General features: G+C 43.9%; 1 long non-coding RNA gene across 4 annotated transcripts in view; it reads right to left on the bottom strand.

Annotated features, from left to right (window-relative positions):
- The window catches only part of LOC111758478 (uncharacterized), a 92,282-nt gene extending 78,797 nt beyond the window's left edge, over positions 1 to 13,485 (bottom strand). For all 4 annotated transcript variants that reach the window (XR_010047816.1, XR_010047817.1, XR_010047815.1 and 1 more), the window contains exon 1: positions 13,377 to 13,485. This is a non-coding gene — a long non-coding RNA (uncharacterized LOC111758478). The remainder of the gene's footprint in view (positions 1 to 13,376) is intronic.
- Positions 13,486 to 24,188: the final 10,703 nt, after the last annotated feature.

Below are 24,188 nucleotides of genomic sequence, written 5' to 3' on the forward strand. Positions count from 1 at the left end.
ATGCAAAGCGTTCTAATGATTGCAAGTGGTATCAATAAGAATATCTATCGTTGCTCTATGTATCCTAGTATCTCCTTTTCCAACTTTAAGTGTAAGATTGTGCTGTCTTTCCTGTCATCCTGAGTTCATAATCACTTCTGTCTAGAAGTTTTGTATACCCATCCAAGCAACTGCTCTCCACCAGGGCAGAATTAGGCCATGTGCCCAAAATGCAGGGCTTTTCACTGTCCTTGTGACAGCAGAAAGGGAGGGGCTGCAGCATTTAGTGGCCAAGAGACACAGGTGTCAGCTATCTCAAGGCAGAGACAATTATGAACAATAAGGTGTCCTGTTGCCTGCACAACCTTGGAAGGTACTTACAGACATCAATCGGTGAAAAATCTCCTTATAATATCTGCGCTGAAAACCTACCTCCACTAAAACATATAACCAAGGTGATTAGTTTATATAAAATGCATTTTCCAAGAATGCAACTCCCTCAAAGAATTACTCTTTGTTTGGTCTAAACTTTCCAAAAGTCTTTCAACATGTAGGAAAAAACATCCCTTCCCCTTCAGCAGTGTCTTTCAGTGTAGCTCAGCTGCTGCTTGTAAACAAATGTGAGCAGGGCCATATCTGAAGTCGTTGTGTTCTCAATAGCTCTACGAATACACACAAATGGACATAGGTGACCCCTATTTCAAAAGATCCTATGAGGTTAAAGTTTCAAAATTACTCAGTTTAATGTTGTCACAAATCCAAATTCATTCACCAAAACTCTTGCACTTTGTTACTAAATGCAAAATATTTTCTTACAAAATATTTCCCATTCTTTCCTCTTTAGATAACAGCAAGCCAGATGTAATGGTGTACACTTGTAATCCCAGCACTGAAGGCTGATGCAGGGGGACTCCTGTGAGTTTGAGGTCAGCTTGGGCTACAAACTGTGTTCGTGTCCAGCCTGAACTGCACAGTGAGACCATGTCTCAAAAATAAATAATCAAGGCAGTATCTGTATTAGAAGGATGGGTAAAGGGTCACCTATGTCGCACAGGCTGGTCTCCAATGCCTGGGCTCAAGTGATTCTCCTGATTCATTCTCCCAAATGCGGGAACTACAGACATGATCACTCTGCCTGGCTCTTACTTTTCACTCTATGGCAGGCAGACTATGTAAACGATGAATTTCATTTCTGGAGTGTAGACAGATGTTTCAATACAAAGCCAGAGAACACAGAAGCGGATCTGGTGAGGTTGGCTGTCATTGGCCTGGGTCACCAGCTGTCACTGCCACGACCACAACCATGGTTTCAGATGAATCTCAAGTACCATGAGCAGCATAACAATGACCTTGACCCCACGGGCCAAGGATGGGTCATTCACTCACTTGCTCAGTCATCCAACAACTGTCCATGACACCAACGCTTTGTCAGGTGCCAGGATAGAGCCTGAAGTCTCCAGGACGTGCAACTCAGAAACTCTAAATCAGCGAGGAGAGGGAGTAGGAAGAAATCAAGGTCCAAGCAATCAGAGATGTCCGTAACACAGCAGGGTTTTCTCTTCCATGGTCCGCAAAAGAATCCCCCTGCAAACTTAGCTGTTAAACAGGGAAACAAAACTGGTAAAGGAGGGGCTTCTCCACAGGCTTTCCAGGGAGGGAGCATCAAGCATGTCAGGCAGAATCTCTGAAAGGCACAGCTTGCAGAATGCCTGAGAACAAATCAGAGGTCAGCTTGGATTCTGTGTCATCAAGGTGGACATGGTGAGGATGATTTATACCTCAAGCTGGCCGGGGCATCCTTCCACCTCTTCCTATACCTCCTCACTTCCTACATCGCTCTCCCTGGAGCTCTTCTCCCACCATAAAATGACCCCACTGCCGTCGGTAGAACACTCTTTCCTCCAAACTCTAATTTAAATTTTTCCCCAAATATTCCACTTTGCAAGTGCATGTTTTAAAGTTACTTTGAGAGGCAATTTGTAACTGAAACCACGATTTCTAATTTTTGCTAGAGAGTTATTGACTAATTTGTGAGTCAAAAAGCTGGGCCTCGCCAGCTCCCGCTTCTGTGGAATGTGCCTCCCCATCTCTCTGCAGATCACAAACACAGGGCTGTTGTCCAGCACGATTCAACTTTTCATCATAAATTCTGAGAGAAAGGACTCGCCTGGGTGTCTCGGCCACCCCGGTCCGTGTTCCCAGACAGCCTCCAGGCATCCCAGGCTGTGCACATCTCCCCAAGGGCAGTGCCACAGACCTTCCAACAGCTAAAAGTTATAAATAGGACAGCTTGGGACAGCAGAGGGAGGGGTGTCAAGAAGCGAGGTCTAATAAGTACTCGGATCCAACAGCCAACAGAGCTCTTTGGAAGGCCAGAGGAGAAAAATCCTGTTGCCGTGTTTCTAAACCCAGAGGACCGATCCACAGAAACCCCATTCACCAAACCTGTGGCCACAGACCGTCTGCCCAGCCAGGGGAAACTGAGGCATTGTTTAACTTGGAATGCCACCTCCCTAATTAGATTCTTATCCAGCCTGTTGGGCTTTTGAGAGACCGAGCTCAGTCTGGGTGGGTTAGTCTGGTTTCAGGGCACAAATAATCCCCCAGAGCAGAGGAACCACAGGAAGCCTGAAGCATGGCATGGTGGCTCCCACCACACGTGGTACCCAGCTTTGTGCCCTCTGCCACATGGATCACAGGTAGGGAGACCTTCTACCTGTGGCAGGTGGCCAATTAGCACCTGTCCCATGCACAGTTCTGGCACCTACCATTCGACCCCTAGTGCCTCAGCTTCCTTGTTCGTCAAAGGCATGTTCTGTGTTCTGTGTCCCCGCATACTGGGAAGAGTCAGTCACCTCTCCAATGCCACTGACACCCTTTGAGGTGGCTTTGTCCTCATAGCCTAATCACCTCCCAAAAGCATTACTTTGGGAGTGAGTTTAGCAACACAAATACAGCAAAGACAGGACATTCAAACAATATCTCCTCTCAACCCACTCACAAGCTCAGTCCACATCTTCTCCCCTGGACCTCGAATGAACTCCTCCTCAAGAAGACACACGTGATTTAAAGACGCTCCACTTGCACAGATTTCCTACTATGTATATTAAGAATTTATGACTTCTTTGTTTATCCGTGGTGTCAGCTATTCCTCGCCTAGAAGTGTCTGCGGCTTGGGAATTCCAAGTAGGCTGTCCCTTTCTAAAATAGCTCAGAGAAGCCGGGCTGAGCAAAGAGAGGTGCAGACCTGCAGGCAGGAAACGGCTCATTAGGGTCCTACTTGAATTGTTTTAAATTTTCTAATATATCTGGGTGACTGAGCTTTTCCACTCTTGGGAATATCTCCTACCTCTTGTTTCGCTGTTGTTGTTGAAGATGATGATGATGATCCGACGTTTGGAATGTTTTGTTTTGTTTTTTGAGACAGGCTCTCTCAAAGTCCTTAAATTACTCGGGCTCAAACTCGGTAAACTTCCTGCCTCAACCTCCCAGAGTGCAGAGAATGCAGGTATGCACCAACACACCTGGTCTAAGAAAATGATTGAGGGAGAAACAAAGCCAGGTTGTGTCAAGTGGTTGTTCCACATGGCACTGAGCAAGGCCTCCCCAGCCAGCCCCTGGAGGAGTGCAAGGCCTCCCCAGCCAGCCCCTGGAGAAGTGCAAGGCCTTCCCAGACAGCCCCTGGAGGAGTGCAAGGCCTCCCCAGACAGCCCCTGGAGGAGTGCAAGGCCTCCCCAGACAGCCCCTGGAGGAGTTTGAGCAGCTGTCCTTGGAGGTGAGGGTTGAGTACAGAGTCAGTAACCCTGGGATCCCCTGAGAGACACGGATAGAAAGGTAGGTGCCTTTCTGGGCTCCCTGGAGACTCACACATCACAGGACAAGATGTTCCTTTCAGGAGCAGAGACAGCCAAGAAAATCCTTGGCGAAGACCCAGCTGCAGACAGCCCGGTGGAGCCAGGGGACAAGGCTTTGGCGTGGGAACAATGTTGTACTTGGTGGCGGGGCTCCTCTGGGGAAAAGCTTCACCTACTGCTGGATGGGCCTGGTGCCGTTCACTCCAGCGGGTGGTACATAGGAGGATGCCTGTCCTGGCAGCATTTATGGGAATGGCCATAATGCCTTCATTACTCTGTTCTGATTAGTTTAATACTATTTTGTTTTGTACAAATTCATTATGTGTGAAGATATAGACAACTATTGAAATGAAAACAAGAGACATTGTGGTAGCCACTGTTGATCTCCTATTGTCTTGCTTTGAAATCTATGTCACTTACATTGTTTTCTTCTGATCTGCTTTGTTCTACTTTGTTATGTTTTGTTTAATCCTCTAAAATAAAATAAAATAGCAAGGGCTCTCACTAAATGTCAGGCTGCTGCCTGAGTCATGATGAAGAAGCCAGGTGACAAGAAGACTATAGTCACAGCTGCTGGTGCAAGGCCACCCCCCAGCTGGCGCTGATTACCTCGCACCTGCACTACACACACATTTTGGGTCACTACCATAACTGTGGTGGAAAACCCACCACTCTAAATGGCCCTGCCTCCCTTTCCTCTCTTTCCAAATCGCAGGGGAGCATCTGCCTGGAAGAAGCAAACCCCAGGAGGGACACCTCACCCCACCTCTCATACGCATTCAGGGCTGGACAAAGAAAATACAGTGCATATTTAAATTTTTAAATTTGACTACAGTAAAACACACATCGCTATTAATTCTCCTCAAAATACACCCCCACTTTCTTACTTGCAATAAACTTATCCCAACCTCCTCACCCCCTTCTGAGGCAGCTCTGCAAGTCCTCTTTTGTGAGTGTCTTTATGAGATACAATCAAAAATATGGTGAATGCAGCTGCTGAGTGCCATTTACTAGAATTAAAGGTTTGTAAAACACAACAGTGTGGGCAGAGAAAGAGTCTCTCTGAGATTTGGTGCCCAGACACTGGAATATAACAATGTGAGGAGGAGAGGAAGGACCTGAAGTGAGAACTGAAGCCCACAGGGAGAGGGAAGAGGACTTCAGTGAAGAAGGAGAACGGAGCAGGCAGTGAGTGCTTTCTCCCTCCGCCTGGACACACCGTGTGGGAGGGGAGGCTCGAACCTGCAGACACAATGACTGCTGGCGACACCAGAGGCCTCCATGGAGAAATGTACTGTGGAAGGAAGCAGTGGACACAGCAGACCGCAGTGGCTGGTGAGTTATTTGGGTTCTGATGGCCCCCAGAAGAGAATTGGCTAAGAGCTGTTTTGGAGAAGGGCCAACTGCGCTTGGAACTCAGAGCAACCACTGCCTCCTTCTAGCAGGTGTCAGTGTTAGGATACCGGAAGTGAGTTCTAGGAAACAGGAAGTTAGGGAGGGAGGTGAGTTCGAGCTGTCAGGGAGCCAAGTTCAAGCCCTAGTGTGCATGGACTGCTGCAGCTGGAGGGGCACACAGACCGCTGCAGGATGAACAGGTCTGGTTCCAGCCTCATGGCCAGAAAGCAGCCTGCACTTCAGTGGAACTAAAGGTGCAGATTCACTGAGATTATTCACTACCCCATCATTAGGCTACAGCTGACTTGCTGGGATTAATCAAGTGGAATCTGGACTCTGTCTGCCCAATTTGTCTACCAGTGACAGCAGGAACACACTTTGAGATAGACATTTTTATTTTCTTATTTTCTTTTTCTGTCTTCCTTTCTCTCTCATTGTTTTTTGTTTCATTTTATTCTATTTTTCTTAATGATTTGTTGTTATTTTTATATGATTGTGACATAGTTTCTAGTTTTTTGCTATAGTTCTGTTCTTGTTTTTGGTTCTGTTTCTTCCTTTATTCTTTCCCTCATCTTCCTCATCAGTTTCCCAAAATTTGCCTGATCTTCCTTCATTCTCCAGACTTGCTTCTAATCTCCTCTTCTTCTATTTCTCTATTTACACACACACACACACACACACACACACACACATTCACACACACATACTCCTTTCAACTTTTCTCCCCTGAGGTACAGTTTCTGTATTGAAGGCTTACGTACTGCATACAATTTTCTGGCTCATTTTAGAATTTGTTAATTAAGTACAAATCTTGTTCATACAGTTAATGGTAAATTAATAGTTACCACAGTTTGTAATTTTCTAGGATGGGATTAATGCTATTGCTACTGCTGACTGGGCCACGTTAGCCACAGGTCATAATTATTCTAACCAGTTGTGCTTCCTGGTGTATCAAGGACTGAGAATGCCTAAGAGTCATAAAGTATACTATAGGCCAATGTCTAAGAACTGGGGGCCAGGACAAGTCGGGAGCACCTTCTCATGCCCAGTAAACTGAAGAGGTAGAATCTGGCAACAGACTCAAAACTCAAAAGTTAGCTACACCTGGGAGAGACTTCAGAGAAGTAGTCATTTCCTAAGAGTGCTAAATCCTAGCATTAAAGAAAATTTACAAGCAACAGCCCAAAAAATATTTTTTAAATGGCAAGACAAACAAAATGTCATGGCAAACTTCCAGCTCATCAAAGGCAAACTCAAGGTGTAGTGAGGTGTAACAGTCAGAAAGCCACCCCCTGGATGCTCTGAAGTGATAACAGTGAGAGTAACAAGGCAAATGAATGAGCTCTAGAAAAAAAATCAAGTTAGAAATAATTTCTCGGAAAAAAACAGTGATGATGACCACAATGAAAGACATACGTAGTGACTCTAGAGCAGATACAGATTTTAAGGAAATAGAAGAGCTTAGGAAAATGATGGAAACCATGAATGCCCAATATAGGAAAGAAATGGAATCCATGAAACAGAGTCAAGCAGATATCCAGATTAAAAATTCAATTGAAAGTACACACCACATAATCAACCATAATCAATCAATGTGAGGACAGAACATCAGATCTAGAAGACAGGATTGCAGCTAGTGATGAGGAAAAGAAAGAGTGCCTAAAATAGCAAGGGTCACAAAAAATAAATTCAGCAGCTGCTAGATGATTCAAAGAAAAATAATTTAAGGTTGCTCAAAGTCAATGAAAAAGCAGGAAGTAACATAAATGGCATTTTAAAAAACATGTTCACAGAAGTAATGGCAGAAAGTTTCTCAAGCAAGGAAAAAGAATTTGATATAAAGATAAGTTAGACATATAGAGCTCCAATTATCTATAGTAAAGATAAACTCCACATGGAGCCACATAATGGTCAAGATTTCAGAAATTCAGCACATGAACAGACTATTAAAAGCTGTTTGAGAAAAGAAACAAATCATCTACAAAGAAAAGGCCATCAGAATCACAGCAGACTGCTCAACACAAACTCTCAAGGAGAGCTTGAAGTGAAGTATTTCAAGAAAACAACCCAGATTGATGTCACCTGCCAAATTCTCTTTCAAAATTGATGGAGGAATAAGATATTTCCAGGAAAAAGAACACCTAAGAGAATTCACAAACACAAACCAGCAATACAAAATGTTTTGAAAGACATCCTAGAAAAAGATAACAAGGGTTACAACCCCATGAACCCCAACAAAAGTAACCCAGCAGGCAAGGCAAGCAGTTAAACAGAGGGAAAAGAGGGCACCAACAACAGGAAAATAATGTGCCAAGGATAAGTGAATATGTATCAGTTTTAATCATCAATGTTAATGCTCTCAATTCACCAATCAAAAAAAAAAAAAAAAACAGACTGACAAATGGATTAAGAAGCAAGACCCAGGTTGCTGGGAAACCAAGCAACCAGCTCGCCTCCCTGGTAAGCAGCTGTGGTGTGGCAGGCTGTGGCCACCCCAAGGGGAGAACCACCAGTGTCTCCTGAGATCCACACTGTGTTGGAACTTAGGGTGCTGGGAAACCAAGCAACCAGCTTACCTCCCTACTAAGCAGTAGTGAGCCTAGTGGACGGGCTGAGAATCAAACATCCCATCCCACCCCATCCCCATTAGCAAATTGGAGCCAGAGATCTGAGCATCTTTGAGAGGTTGACCATATGCCGTATAGCAAATAAGGGGGCTTTCTTTCTACCATCTCTTTGAAGACAAATATTTTTACCACCATTTTGCTTTATTCTGATTAACGGTATTGCTCTATTCAATATTCTGTTTTGATAAGTTCTGTAATGTTCTATATTTCACTTTATTTTATATACCTGATTGAAAGAATGACTATTGTGAAGATAACGAGATATACTGTGGTACCTATTACTGTTATCCTAGTAACCTGGTGTGAAGTTCTGTACCAATTTCATTGTACTGTGTAAACTGGCTTTGTTCTGTCTTGTTCTGTTGTATTTTACTACCTTCAAAAAAAAAAAAAAAGAAGCAAGAGTCAACAGTGTGCTGCATATATGAAATGCATTTAATTCAAAAAGAAATTCATAAACTTAAAGTTATAGGATGGAAAGCAATATTAAACAGGACAGGAACAAAAAAATAGTGGCTATTCTATTTGCAGACAAAGTAGTTTACAAGCCAATATTAACTAAGAGAAGTCACTGACAAAGAAGGTCACTACACTCTGATAAAGGGAAAAATCCAAGAGGAAAAGATAACGATCATAAGATGTATGCAGAAAATACCATTACACCAACTAGATAAACAAATAATAATAGACTTTTAAAAATTAGACATTAAACAAATAATAATAGACATTAAAAAATCAAATAAGTACTAATACAATTGTGATACCATGTTGCAAACTGACAGATCAACTAGACAAAAAATTAACAAGGAAAGATTAGAACTGAAACAAACTCTTGAATAAACAAACGGACTTAGTAGATGTCTAAAGAGTGTTCCATCCCACATCAGAATACACATTCTTCTCAGCTGCACATAGGATATTCTCCAAAATATACAACTACTAGCTCACAGAACATGTTTAATTAAATACTAAGGAATTAAAACTATTCTATGCATATTATCAGACCATAGTGCAATGAAATTGGGAATCAATGGCAAAAGAAACCATAAGAACTTCAAAAAAACATGCAAGTTAAATGACATTCTCCTGAGTTACCAAAAGATCACAGAAGAAATTGAAGAATAAATTAAGGGATTTCTATGGTTAAATTATAATGCCAAAACAACATACCAGAACTTATGGGACACAATGAAAGTCATCCTACAAGAGAAACTTACAGTGGTGAATTCCTATATCAGGAAAATAGAGTGGAATCAAACAAAGAACTTAATGTTGAACCTTATGCTTCTAGGAAAAGATGAGCAAGTCAAGTCCAGAGCTTGTACAAGGGTGAAAAGTATAAAGATCAGAGTGGAAATTAATGCAATGGAAGCTTAAAAAAATACAAAGAATCAATGAATCAAAAAGTTGGTTCTTTGAAAGATTAAATAAAGTTGGCAAACCTTTAGCCAATCTTATCAAAAGGGAAAGAAAAGACTCCAATCCATGCAATTAGGAATGAAAATGGTGAAATAACAATAGATCCTGCAGAAAGCCATACCATCATCAATACCTACTTTGAGAACCTGTATTCTAATAAAATGGAAAATACAGAAGAAATGGACAGATTCCTAGCTACAAATGAATTACCAAAGCTAAATAAAGAAAATATAAAAATGCTAAATGAACCAATATTGGTCATTGAAAGTAAAGACATAATTAAAACTCTACCAAAGAAAAAGCTCAGGTCCTGATGGATTCACTGCTGAATTCTACAAGAAGTTTAGAGAAGACTTAACATCCCTGCTTGTAAAACTCTTTCATGAAATTAGAAGGAAAGAAAATACTCCCAAATTCACCCCTGAAAGCAAGCATTGCCCTGATACCAAAACCAGAGAAGGATCCAACTAAAAAAGGGAACTATAGACCAGTCTCCTTCATGAACATAGACAACACACTGGCAAACAAAATGCAGCAAATAGTCAAGAAGATTATAAACTCTGAGCAAGTAGGATTCATCCCAAGGATGCATGAATGGTTCAACATATGCAAATCAGTAAATGCAATATGGCACATCAAAAGAGTCAAGGACAAAAGCCACATGGTCATATAGATGCAAAAAAAAAAAAACATTTAATAAAGTCCAACACTCATTCATGATAAAACTCCTTCAGAAAATTCAAGTAGATAGTCTTTGTCTCAATCTGACAAAAAGCCATCTATGACTAACCAACAGCCAACATCATACTAAGCAGTCAAAAACTAAAAGTTTTCACTCTAAAATCTGGAGCAAGACAAGAATATTTTAGTTTTTGACCGCTTAGTATGATGTTGGCTGTTGGTTAGTCATTTATAGATGGCTTTTTGTCAAATTGACACAAAGATAAGAGAATCAATCAAAATTCCAACAGTGTATCTCTCAGAACTACAGAAAACAATCCTAAAATTCATTTGGAACCAGAAGAGACCTAGAATAGCAACAAAGGCAAAGCAGGGGCATCACAGTCTCTGACTTGAAGCTATATTATAAAGCTACTGTCATAAAAACAGCATGGCACTAGCAAAAAACAAACCTAAGAATCACTGGAACAGATTAGAAGATACCGAAACAGCTCCAGACATACTCAGCCACTTTATTTTTGACAAAGAACTCAAATGCTTAAGATTAAAACTACATCCATATCTTCCACTATGCACTAAACTATAATCAAAATGGGTCAAATATATAAATATTAAAACAAAAACACTAAATTTCTGGAAGATAAAGTAGGTAGAACTCTTGCAGATTTTGATGTAGGCAAAGACTTTATAAACAAGACCCTGACCCCGTAGAAAAGATCACAGAGAATCAACAACTGAGATCTCATCTTATTAAAAAGCTTTTGCACAGCAAAAGAAAGCAACGGAGTGAAAAGACAACCTACAGTGGGGGAGAAAATATTGCCTACTGTTCTTCAGACTAAAGACTAATATCTAGAACATATAAAGAACTCAAAAACATCAGGTCCCCAGATTTAAAGACCAAATCCAAAAATGGGCATCTGTAATAAATAGACATTTCTCAGATACAGAACTAAAAACAGCAAATAAATACATGAAAGAATGTTCAATACCACTGGTCACTTGAGAAATGCAAATTAAAACAACACAAAGATTCTGTGTCACTCCAGAAAGGATGGCTGTTACCAAGAAATCAACCAATAACAAATGCTGGCAGGGCTGTGGGAAAAAAGGAGTCCTGCTTCACTGTTGGTGGGAGTACAGACCAGGGCAACCACTATGGAAATCAGCATGAAGATTCCTCAAAAAACTAGGACTAGAGGTCCCATTCCATTGGACCCAGATGTTCCCCATCTTGATAGCTTCCTGAAAGAATTAAAAGCATCATACCACAGTCATATATGTATACCCATGTTCATATCAGCACAGTTTGTAATAGCTAAATCTTGGAAGTAGCCCAAATGCCCATCAACCAATGAACAGATGAAGAAGATGAAGTTCTTTCATGCAACGGATTACTATTCTGCCATAAAGATAATCTTGAAACATTCCTAGATAAACGAACGCACCTTGAGAACATACTCTTAATTGAAATAAATCAGACACAAACATAAACAAATTCCCTATGATGAATGTGACATTATGTATATCTAAAGTGTACCAATAAACCTAATTTTAAAAAATAACATGTTGTCATCTACCTTATTATTCTCTGGATTTAGCACTGTGCAACTTCTGGCTCTTCCCTGAAATCTAAATGACATGAAAGGTAAAAGTTTTGAATGCATTCAGCACATCAAGGCACCATGACAGCATAAGTAAAGTCACTCTGAAAAGGACGCCCAAGGTCACTTCAGAAAGGGGCTAGAATGGGCGGTCAGTCCATACAAAGTAAAGAGGAAGAGTTGGAAAGAGATTAGTGGAAATATTTCTTTTACTATAATAAGCTTCTTAAATGTAAACATTCACTATACTTTTATCATTCCTCACATCGAGGACCATGCAGAAAACTCAGCAAACAAAACCTCATTACCACTGAGAGCTTAGGACTCACCACGGACCTGCTAAAACTTTAGGGCAAATGGTACCAGAAGAAGCCTTACACATGCAGTGGCTGTTATGTAGGAGAAGAAGCAAGCTTACATGAGTTAAGAGGATGTAAGGAGCTTCTTCCCTTTCTGGCACTCCATTAGGAATACAGGGTGAGAATGCAGCTGCCTTGAACTGTGGGGCACTGATTTTCACGACACCAACATACTTTATTTTTACCCTTGAATCCTCCTTCTACCCACCTGCAAATTATTAGCACAGTTTAATAGCACAGGCTCTGAAAGCAGACCCCTAGGGCTGAAACACAGTGTCACCATCGATAACAGTGTGACCTCAGATAAAGTATAATCTCTCTGAGTCACTGTTTCATTTTCTGGAAAAAAAAAATAAGTAAAATGCAAAAAAAAAAAATCACTGCACTCATCCCCATAAGTGAGTCGATAGAAATAAACCCTTTGCTGGTGCCGAGCATAGGGAGCTGTTGCTGTAATGGGCTCTGTGTCTGCTCGAGACCGGAAGTCAGTCACTGAAGGGCACGCGCCAACAAAGGATGGAAACAGGGTGGCCCAGCAACGTCAGGTCTGGAAAACTTGTCACACCAGTGACATCTGGGGCACGTATAGCATGGAGTTCGTGGGGGAAATTGTGAACTTGTGGGATCCCATGAACTGGCATCACCCCCAGTTTAGACATGGCTGGACCACATGTGCCCTTCAGTCCGAGATCCAGAAGAGAAGAAGCAGTTCCCACTGAGCTCCATGGGGCTGCATGGTCGGAGAGCAGCTGCAGGCCTGTGACCCTCTACCAAGGGAGCTCTTGGTCGGGAGAGAAGCGGCCTACGCCTCACAGACTGGCACTGCCAGGATTTGCGTCAGATCTAATGCAGACCTGGCAAGACAACTTCCCAGTAAGAGGGAAGAGAAGAGGAGCCTTCAGCCCAGCAAGTCTCTCCTCAGTCCCCTCCCTGCCTCCTGGACTCCAGGTTCCTGCACAGGCTCTGCTACCACTGGAAGCTTTGATCACCTCTGGGGGTGAGGTGTTCCCAAGGGCACCCGGCTGTTGAGTCCCCGCCGGGGGCAGCCCTGGGAAGCCTTGCTGGGCAGTGGTATCCATGCTCAGGAGAAGGATAGCATTTGTGTGTCCCCTCTGGGCCTTCACCCACTTTCCCAGAGACAGACACTCACACCCCTCCAGGGCAAGACTCTGCATTCGTCCTCTGGGAGGAACCAAAGGTCCCCTGTTCTCAAGAGCAAGGACTTCTGTAGGCATCCAGGTGCCACCACTTGTCATTGTAAGTGAGCTTGGGGACTGGAAAACAACCCGGGCAAAGTCAGGGTTCCCATGTGTGTCAGCTCAGGTCTCGACTGTGAGTGATGAGACCATTAGATGCCATGACAAGAGTGTCCCTCTGCCCTCTGTGGCACAAGACCCCAACAGCCACGGAAAAGAAGGCCTTGCATCACTGGGAAAGGAAAGGGTTTCCCATTCTCACCTGGGCACCGCTGTCAAGGGCAGGAGAGGCAGCAGAGACCCGGGGCCAGCAGCCGCAGTCTCTGAGGAGGAGGGCAGGCAGAGGCTTAGGATAGAATGTGAGGCTGAAATGCTCCACTGGCTGAACTGTGACAGCTCAGAGGACACGGAGCACTCCAGACCCAGGGCACCTTGGCAGTTCAGTCATGCGATGGGAAGGACACAGCGTGCCTGGCAAGAGGGCCTGTGAATGGGGTGTCTTTGTCTTCTCTGAGTTTTCTGTAGTTTGCTCATTTTCGACAGCTACATATTACTTTTCAATGAACTGAAGATTGAAGCCAGGGCTTTTATGCTGAGCTACAGTTTCAGGTTTTTGTTTTGTTTTGTTTTGTTTTGTTTTTTATAATAGTCTTGCTCAGCTGCCCAAACTGGTCTCAAACTTTCAGTCCTCCTGCCTCAGCTTCTCAGAGTGAGGGCTCCCAGGAGCACACAAAATAGGACAAAAAGTGACATGGAAACCACCCACTGGGGATCGTATGGAAAGGCAAGTTTACCATTTAAGGAAGGCTGGAAGGAGCTTGTGGTATCTCACCTGGAGGAGATTTAGGGGAGATTTATCACCGCAGATCTAAAGGAGTATCCTGTATCCTTTGTAACCACCAACTCTGTGAATGCAAACACATGCACCATAAATCATAATAATAATGTTTGGAAGAAAAGAAGGCTGATTCTGTGATCTTGCAGATGCCAGAAAAAAAAAGTCGACTGGTTTCCAACCTTGGAGAGACATATTTCTGTCCCACGTGCGTTCAACACATCTATCAGCACAGGATGTGACAGAGTCAGCTGCCCACCCACATTCCTTACCGGCTGCATTATGAACCCCCAAGGAGTGGCCTCCGTGGTCTACCCAACCACAGCATTTTAGTATTCCCTGGCTACCAAGGCTGGCCTATAGCTTGTTGTTTGTGTTGGTCAGCTTTGTTCCACGGTGACCAAGCACTTGAGAAAATCAACCTATGAGAAGAAAAGGTTTATTTTGGCATATGGTTTCAGAGGTTTTGGTCCATGGTTGGCTGTCTCCATTGTAACTGGCAGCATGTTACAGTGGAGAATACAAAGCAGAAGAAAGTTGCTTAAGCTCGTGATGCCAAGAAGCAGGAGAGAAGAGAAAGAAGGGGCCAGGGCCCCAGTACCTCTCTTGTCACTGAGCTCCTCTTCCTAAAGTCCCCACCCCCTCCCAATGGCACCATAGTCTGGTGACCAAGCCTGTAACAAATGGACTTCAGGGGATATGTAAGATTGAAATCATAACACTGTTTAATGCTAGATCCAGCTGAGAAGGAATAGCCCATAGTCGATGTCATCTATAAACCTTGTGGTTCTAAGATTGTTTGTGTATTCAGGGTGGCTCACTGCAAACTGGGAAGCCAGAAAAGCCGAGAGGGAGGGGCCTTCCCATTTGTGGGTTTGGTGAGCAGGCAGTGCCCCTGACATCCCTGGACCCTTTCCTCTGCATTTCTAGCCCACAGACATCTCCACAGTAAAGGAGGTATTGTGTGCAGTGCTACCAAGAGTCAGGTCACTGAGTCCTCCAAGTAAGAGAGGCCCAGACGGATTAACCACCACCGAAAAGGGCTCCCTTTGTGCCACCGCCAGAGGGCCAATTCAGAAGCGGAACAGACTGCCTTTGGAAGGTGCTTGAAATCCCAGTCTCTCTCTGTCCTTTCTGTGAGTCTCTAACGCGTGCTGTACCACGGAGACATCCATCACAGTGGACATGATTATTGTGCACTTTCGTTAATTGCAATCCCCATCAGCTCCAATAAAAAGCTAGCATTTTACTAACATCAAAACAGACCACGGGTTCGAAAGTACATGTGATGTGGTTTCCTGACGGGCAGAGGAACTTCAGGGAAATATTTATTGTGCTCATGGACGACATCCTAGCCATTGTCCATGTTCCTTTTTATGGAGTCATAAAGATTACGTTTTATGGTCAGGCTGGCTGACATCTTCATCGAGTTCCCTCCTGAGCACATTCTCTGGGAATCTCAGGACCAAGAAGTGACATTCAGCAGCCTTCAACAAAGGCTTATTGAGTGCCTGCTTTGAGCAGGGGGCTGAGTAATGGGATTTGTCTCCAAAGCTTTCTAATTCACTAAAAATCTTCCAAATTGCACAAGCAGTCTGGACAAAAAAAAAGTTTTTTTGTCCCAGTCTCCCCTCAAGAGCCTATTGGGTGGAAGTTCGCTGCCAGCTGCCCAGGGAAATGAAGCCTCCCTTCATAGAACCCCCCAGATTTCCTAAAAGGCTTTGCATCCGGCTGGCTGGGGGAAGCATACTCATCAAATTCAGGGCACAAGCACTGAGGCTAAGTAGCTCAGCTTCAGGTGCACTGCAATCCATCACCCCAGGACCTTGCTGGACATGAGTCCCAGAGACTGGAGGCCACCAGCAGCCCTCACACCCACCCTGTGTCAAACCTTCCAGGTGGAGGGATTGACACGGTTGATTAACCACCTGCACCCAGTTTCTCCTTCTGCAAACGGGACAATGCAGCTCTCTTCCCAGGAATGTATAAGATAATCTGGCTGCGCTCTGTGTGCGAGGCATCCTGGAGACATGCCCAGAAGCTCAGCTCCATGCCCCGACCAGGTTAGACACCTGAGCTGCCGTGTGCATGTGGGCAGAAGGGGATTGGAGAACAGGGGCCAGATAGGCCAGAGCACGTCACGCTGGGACCCAGTCAGCCTTGGTGACAGGCCAGGCTGGGAAGAGAGGGGGAAAGGAGGTGGCAGTCATGCTGAGGTTCCAGTTCATTGACCTCCTGGACGATGGTGCCGTGGACCACATCCCGGGAAGACCCAGCCCTGCTGAGAGCTCTGCTCTCTGTATGTTCTGCACCCACCCACTCTGCTCCTCTTGCAGTCCCCTCTTTGCTGCTCCAGGAAGGAGGGACACCTGACTACAGAGGACACCACTCCTCTCTCTCAGTATCTGTCTATCCCCTCGTTCCACAATCATGGGTTCCCATCGCTCTGCTAGAAAGAATGGATGGACCGTGCCTGGGTCTGGAACACTCAGGCAGAGGATAAATGAGGCCGAAAACTCAAGAATGAGCAAATTCTACCCATCAACTCCAGAAACAGCTCCAACTCAGTTCAGTGGAGACGCCCTCACTAAACACAGTTCAGAGGGGCTGGCAGGACTGAGGGATGCGGATCTCCCAGAGATGGGCATCGGGGAAGCTGTTCCCAGCCCCGAGAGGACCTCGGGGTGCTCCAAGAGGCAGCTGGCAGGGAGACGCCTGCCTCGGCCCACCCAGAGCCCTGAAGTGGGAGGGTCAGGGAGGTTCCGTTGTCATCTCTGTCCCCCTTGGAGCTCTGGTGCATAGCTACTGTTACAAGTGGATTTGGGCCCCCACGATTCATCAGTTAACTTCCTAACCTCCAGAGGACCCCATGTTGCAGCACAACCACCACGTGGACTGCATCTCTAAAACAAAGAATCACACTAAGATGAAGTCTACCAAATAAAGAAAATGTGGTCTATGTACACAGTGGAATAGCAGCCATGAAAAATGAAATCATGTCATTTTCAGGAAAATGGACGGATCTTGAGACCATAGTGTTAGGCAAAATAAGTCAGTCATAGGATATTAAATATCACAGAGTCTCTCTTTTTTTGTCCTGCTTTCTTTTTATGTCTTATCAGGACATGTGTGCAATGCATAATGATTGCATTCCTTATGGGCCTTGGTCTGTGTACAGAACACATTCTAACTCTGCTTTCCTCCCTTTCCCCTCCCCTGTCTCCCCCTCTCTGCATCTCTGCATCCCCTCTTTCCCTTTAAAAAAAGATCCACTCCCTACCTCTTATGATCTTTTATTTTGCTCTTTGTTTACACTTCGAGTTTCTCATAGAAGAGAACCCATATGATATTGAAGCTGTGTGTCTCATGGGTCTCACTTAACATTGTGATCTCCAGGGCCATCCACAAGTTTGTCCAGATGAAAAAGTAAGAGAAGGGAGAGCTGGTAGGAAACAGTGAGGCAGACCTCTTGGAGATAAAGGGACCAGGGGACAGGAAGGAAGGGAGGAAGGGAGGGAGGGAGGGGACAGAAAGTGATGGAGACGTGATGTGCACATGTTCCCAATTTCCCAAAAGGAATCCAACTTTTATGTATGACACACACAGAAATCAAAAAATAAACTATCAGAGTCATTAGTGTGGGCCCCCGTATAAGAAGGGGAGATCAGCTCGTGCACACATGCAGACCAGAGACAGTGTAAGGACAATAATTAACAAAGAGAAATAAGGCTAGTGCCTCAGAACTCCATAAAGAAGGATGAACAGAAGGACCAGAGGAGGGAAACCAAAAGGCCACAGAGGGAGAGGACAGTCCTGTCAAAGAGCCCGAGCTCCACCCCACACAGGTCTTGGGACCCTGGGACATGTGTCAGGCAGGCTCGGTCAGGGACCCGGTCAGTCGGACAGTGCTGGGTGAGGGAGAGCAGGGCCTGGCACACAACCACAGGTTAGGTTAATAGGTCCCACATAGGATTATTCGCAAGTCAATAGGTTTGCAGATGTTAACAAATGATGAAGTGGGCCCAGTGTGCGGACTAGGAAGAACTCCAAGACATTAAATGAAAAAGACAGACTACAGGGCAAATATATACATGATGCTTAGATACGACCCAAGTTCAAAAGGTCCCCAACTTACCAGTGCCATTTTTCAACTCTAGCATGGTGCCAAAGTGATGTTCACTCCAACTCAGATCCAAATACTTATCTAACACTATATCTAATATGATTATTTTTGTAGCATCTTCCCCAAGTCCTGATTGACATGCCTTGTTTGAAATGTGGACATGTTACCTTCATTAAAAATGATGTTGATTGGAGAACATGGTGGACAAATAACAGCAGCCATGGAGGCTCTCTGAGATTACCAGCTTAGAATCCAGGAGTGGTGCTGTGTGAGGAGTCCTGAGCAAGGGGAGATGTACCCTGCCAACCCAGAAACGAACTAAGCTGAGAGAAACCAACTGGAAATGCAATCCCAGTGGTATAACCGGGACAGACAAAATCTCAGTGCAGAACCTGGAGCCTGCACCACTGGAAGCCACAATTTGAATTTCTTGCTGCTGCTGCTGCGTCCCAATCTGCACAGCAGGGAGAGAGATGCACAAAAGCTCTGAGAGCGGGAATCAGTGAACCAAACGGCGTTCAGAACGGGACTGGCAGGGAGCCCTGCATCAACCTGCGTGAGTGAGAGAAATGGGGACCCTTTCATAGACTAGGAAGTTTCAACAGAGGACATTCTGGGACCGGGCAGACTAGCTGGAACAGGGCCCTGCAGTGACTTTAGTCGCATATTCCCCTCTCAAGTGGGATTTGTGGGGAGCACTTGGCCCGGTGATGTCACAGACTAAGATCCAGTAGGCTAGCCCAAACCAGGTCCCTGCACCTAGCGGCGCACCCTAGTAGTGAAGCCTTCACTAGGTTGATCTGGAGGGGCGGGCCCAGCAGAGGCTGCCCAGGTCTGTGTCTCCCTAGTACATTGCAGTGGGCAGGAACACCTAGCCAGCACAATTCAAACAAACTGTAACTGAAAAAAAGAAAAAAAAAAAAAAAAAAAAAACCTAGGCCTCCTACATATGCTTGTATGGAAGAAACAAAAAGTATGGGAAGAGGGAGCAACAAGAAAGGGTCCTCAGTCCCCAATCCTGAGAACACTGATCCAGGAAAGGTAAATGCAAAAGAGAATGAAGACAGAAAACATGCAATCTCAGACACCGCACCAATAGACATAAAGCGATATCTCTGGAGCCTCATAGACGAGTTCAAAAATGAAGTATTTAATGAAATAAAGCAAGAAATAAGTAGAATAGTTAGAGAAATGCTAAGCACCACCCAGGAAAAAACAGATGGTAGAATGGAAGAACAGAAAAAAAGGAGAGAATTGTTTGATGGAGAAAATAGAGAAAACATAGAATATGTGAAGCAGGTTCAAAGAGATTACCAGGAAACTAAAAACTCTATTGAAAGCTGGCAAAACAGCTTGAAAGAAACTAAGAGTAGATTATCAGAACTGGAGGACGGATTTGTAAGGTGGGAGCATGAAATGAAAAACTTCTTAAAAATAACAAGAAAACAAATAGCAATAATACAAAGGCTAGAAGATGATAAGAGGATCTATAACTTAAGAATTAAGAACATAAAAGAAGAAGTAGGGACACAAACAAATGAACTACAAAAGCTATTCACAGAAATAATCCAGGAGAATTTCCCTAATTTAGCAAAAGGTAAAGATACTCAGATGTATGAGGCATACAGGACCCCAGCCACCTACAACCCAAACAGAGCTACACCCAGGCATATAATAATCAAAATTACAGAAATCCAATATAAGAACAGAATATTAAAAGCCATCAGAGACAAGAAACAGATCACTTACAAGGGAACACCCATCAGAATTACAGCAGACTTCTCGGCACAAACCATCAAATCGTGAAGAGCATGGGGGGAAATAATTCAAGCTTTGAAAGATAATAATCTTCAGCCAAGATTGATATATCCTGCACAACTGTCCCTAGAAATTGATGGAAAAACAAGGTGCTCCCAGGATAAAGAGGAACTAGGGGAATTTGTAACCACCAATTCAACTCTACAGAGAATACTGCAGGATATTCTAAAAAAGAAAAATACCAAGATTCCAGAAACAGTGGCAGAGAGGCCACAATGAATGGAGCAGAAAGCGATATGAAGAAGACAAACTGACAACTAATGACATAAAAAGAGCTCAACAGAAATGAAGCAGAGAAGGTTGGATGGTAGGAACAGCTATTTTGGAGAAAACAAGACATCATAATAGCTAGTGCTGATTCAATATCATCTTGTTTTGAAGTCCCATCAAGCTTTTGTTCTTCTGTCTCCACTGGTCTTAACATGTTGTATGTTATTGGACTTTATTATATGTGATAATATAAACAAAAACTTTTATAGACAAGGAGATTATATTGAAACCATTATTTATTTTCTGTTAGTTGGTTCTAAATACCCTGTAATACTGTCATTCTCTTGAATGGTTTTACATTGTCTTGATATGTTTGATGATATAGTATACAAAGTTATGCCCAAAGATTTTAAGGAAAGAAACCCTATGGTAACTACTTTTATGTCGGGATTATCTTGTGGTGAAACACTATTTTGCTTAAATGGCTATGTTTTGATCTGCGCTATTTTGTTGTTATGCCCTCTTTTTTATCTCAATCTCCTTTTTATTATCTACTTTTTCATTTTTATCCTTTTAATTAAGGGAAAAATAAATAAAAAATAGCAGGATATATTATAGTAACCCACATTGATTTCCTATTAACTTGATTTGAAACCCTGTATTGCTCTCGCCATCTCGTTTTGACTGATTTTCCTCTATTCTGTTTTGCTTCATAGTACCAAGTTCGAAAGTATAGGCAACAACTATGAAGACAATAAGATTCATTATGACACCCATTCTGGTTGACTATATCTTCTTTTGAAGTCCTCTAATGTCTCCAATGTTTTGGTTTTCTTGGTCTTGTTCTTTACTGTTTTGTTCAATTTTATTATAACTGATGACATAGGCAGTTCTTTTTAAGATAGCAAGAGGCATTAATGGCAACCATTGTTGATCACCTTGTATTTTGTTTTTACATTATGTATTATGTCCATCCTTTTGATTTGACTGACTCTGTCCTATTATGTCACATTTGGTTTTACTTTCTTCAAAAGAAAGTAATAAGAACAGTGGAAATAATAAAACCCAAAATGTGTAATTGTCATTGTACAAAAGGGAGGAAAAGAAAGTGCTCTAAAGGACATAACTGCATGTATATTTAAGTGTATAAGATAGATAACCATATTACCGAGTTTTATTGGATCATTGAACAGAACTGTTTGCAGTCTCACTGTTTGAATGTCCACTCTATATGCTTTAATTTTGTAACTTGAACAATTATTTCTAAGATGACAATATGTAATCTATTAACTAGTGATTTCCTACTGTTTATTTTTTCTGAAATTCTGTATAACTTGTACTCTTTTTCTGGTTTTTTTTTTTTTTTCTTTTTTCTCCTTAAATAAAATTTTAAAAAAACATGATGTTGATTTCCAGGTACACAAAATCACTGACCCTAGACAAGCTCAAGAATGCCAGAATTTACACCCACATAAGCAGGAAACGGAGGCCAAGGCAAAAGCCAGTGCTCCCCAAGGCTTCAAAGCCTTCAGTGGCTCCCACCATCTGAGAAATGATGTCTAAACTGGCAAGTACTTCACAAACAGGCCGCACCCTCTTCCCTCCCAGGTCTTCACGTCCTGGACACAGGGAAGCTCAGCCATCTGCCGGGGGTGTTCATTACTGAGCCTCAGTGACTTCACTGTGCTTTCTTCAAACCCAGGATTCCCCTGCCAAAGCCCAGTCTCTCGGGACACTCTGTGAATCTCTCAGTTGTAAGGCAGGCTCTCCTTGTGCAGTCCCAAGACAACTGTGTCCTGTCATTCACCATATGGCAACTATTTGTCAGTGCATCAGCCTCCTGTCTAGTTGGGGAGAGTCCAGTCTGAGACCTGGGCCATGTCATCTAGATCAGGGAGCCTCATGCCCAGGGCCACAGACATTACTGACTCATCATCTGGTAGGAAAGAGCCTAATAGCAGGGTTAAGTGGTGGGTGGGTGAGAGAAGCTTCGTCTCTTTACCACTGCTGTTTCGATGGCTCAAGTGACCACCTGAGCTCTGTCTCCTATCAGGTGTTGGTGGCATTAGACTCTCAGAGGAACAAGAATGCTACTGTGAACTGAGTACCAGGGGATCTACAGTATGCACTCCTTTGAATTATCCCAAAATCACCCACCACCTACTCCTGTCCATGGAAAAAATTGTCTTTCCCAAAAGCAGTCCCTGGAGCCAAAAGGGCTGAGGACAATTGATCTAGATAAGCACAATGCCTCCTGGTAAGCATGGCTGTAAGGCGAACAGGATGAATAGCTATGCAAGGGTTGAATCTTTCTTCACAGCCATTACCAGCAACTTTAGCAGATACAAATAAAAGCAATGTAATAATGGTGGCAATAATAACCCAACTGCTGGGCATGCGTCCTCCATGTATTAGGGGACTAGAGATGGAGTCCCAGCTCCCAGCCTTCTCCACCTTTGCAACAAGAGATCATGGTTCATGTCAAATCCCCTGCTACTGACAGAGGACACCTGTGGAAATCTGCTCTCCATCATTCTTTCCCGTTAGCACAGCACTGACTCCCATACAAAGCAGCTCCTCACCTCTCCCTGCCTCCAGGGGGCAGTCGCCCCAGTCTGTCTCCTGGCCCTTCCCTCTCTTGAATGCTCACCGCTTCCCTGGGACCACTCTACTGCTGCAATGGCCGATGACTGAAGCTATTTGCCGTGGAGGTGAATCATGCCACCCACCTGAACAGCTCTCAGCCTGCCTACTGAGTTGCCAGAGTTCTCACCACCCTCGTCCCATGGAGTGTTTGAGGCCCTGTGGCCACAGTGACTGACCTTGAGGTGGACAATTGGTCCAGCCAACACCAATGAGATTCAGCCCTGGAACTTTTGCTGGAACTTTCTTTCCATTGCTAAACCGTATGAAAAAAAAAAAAAAAAAGCCACAGCTGCTGGTAGCTGCTGTGCCTCTGCATGGGAAAGGCTGTCCAAAGTGGATCCCCAGAGAGGAAGGAGAAGCGGGCACACTCGGGTACGTCCAGGGATGCATCTGTGGCTGCTCCCGCCAGGTGCTGATTAGCCCTGGGCCTCTCTGTGGCCTGAGGCAGACACATTGCTTCCCTTCACTGGAACCAGTTCAGGTCGAGTTTAAATATAATCTTTCCGGCAGCTGAACTACTAACCTTGCTTTGTACCTTAGATGAGGTATGATCAGAAAATAGGTAAAGGTTTAACTTTTAAAATTTTATTATGGTCAAAACATATTGCCATAACCACTCTCAAAACACTTTTTCTCTCTTTGAGCACATTTACCTTCTCACGCTTTGCCCTTTCCAAAGCAGATGCGGAAGTCACCTTTCGTGTCTTTAGCTGCACTGTTACAGGTACCCCAAAGTCCCAGCTCAAATCAGAGCATTTACCCTTCATGGTTATCTTGACTTTGAGGAAAATCAGAAGTCATGCAGCAGCAGGTCCAACAGTAAGGTGGGCAGGGACGAGCCATGGTGTTTTTGCGAACCTGCCTCTCTATGGGAATTCACTGGTGTTGGCGTATTTTGGAATGCACCTTACGAAGAACTCACAGAACAGGGTTTCCAGAACTGCCTCAGAAGGTCCAGAGAACAATGAGTTTGGTGTGCTCAAAGGAAGAGAGAGTGTTTCAACGGGTGTCACTGTAAGAAGTTATTTGATTCAACACTCCTGTCTGTTTCCATCACACCCAGTATGTTGCCCATTCCCACACAGACAGCTCCGGCAGCTTCAGTGCCCAGCACCCCGTTCCCTAGGCCCGTGCCTGTTGGCTCATCAGGCCTCCTCTGTCCTTCCACTCTCCAGGAGCTGCTGTCACGGGCAAGCAAGCCTCCCTGTACTCGGATTCCCCGTGAGCCACCTCTTCAGCCCCTACCGCCATTGTTTTTGCTTGGGTGACTTAAACAAAACACTGAAACGATCCACTGAGAAGCAAACACCAACATTCTTCTATATATTGTTTTTCAGTGCCTAATGCCCAGGCCTGCCTGTAAGCCACACCTGTCATTAGAGAGCAAAGCGCCTGAGTCTGAGCCGATGTGGACACTTAAACTGGTGAGAAGAGCAATCGAT

This window comes from Cavia porcellus, unplaced genomic scaffold (assembly GCF_034190915.1).
Source record: "Cavia porcellus strain 051 isolate PalLab524CR breed Dunkin Hartley unplaced genomic scaffold, mCavPor4.1 scaffold_6, whole genome shotgun sequence".
NCBI classification, from domain to species: domain Eukaryota; kingdom Metazoa; phylum Chordata; class Mammalia; order Rodentia; family Caviidae; genus Cavia; species Cavia porcellus.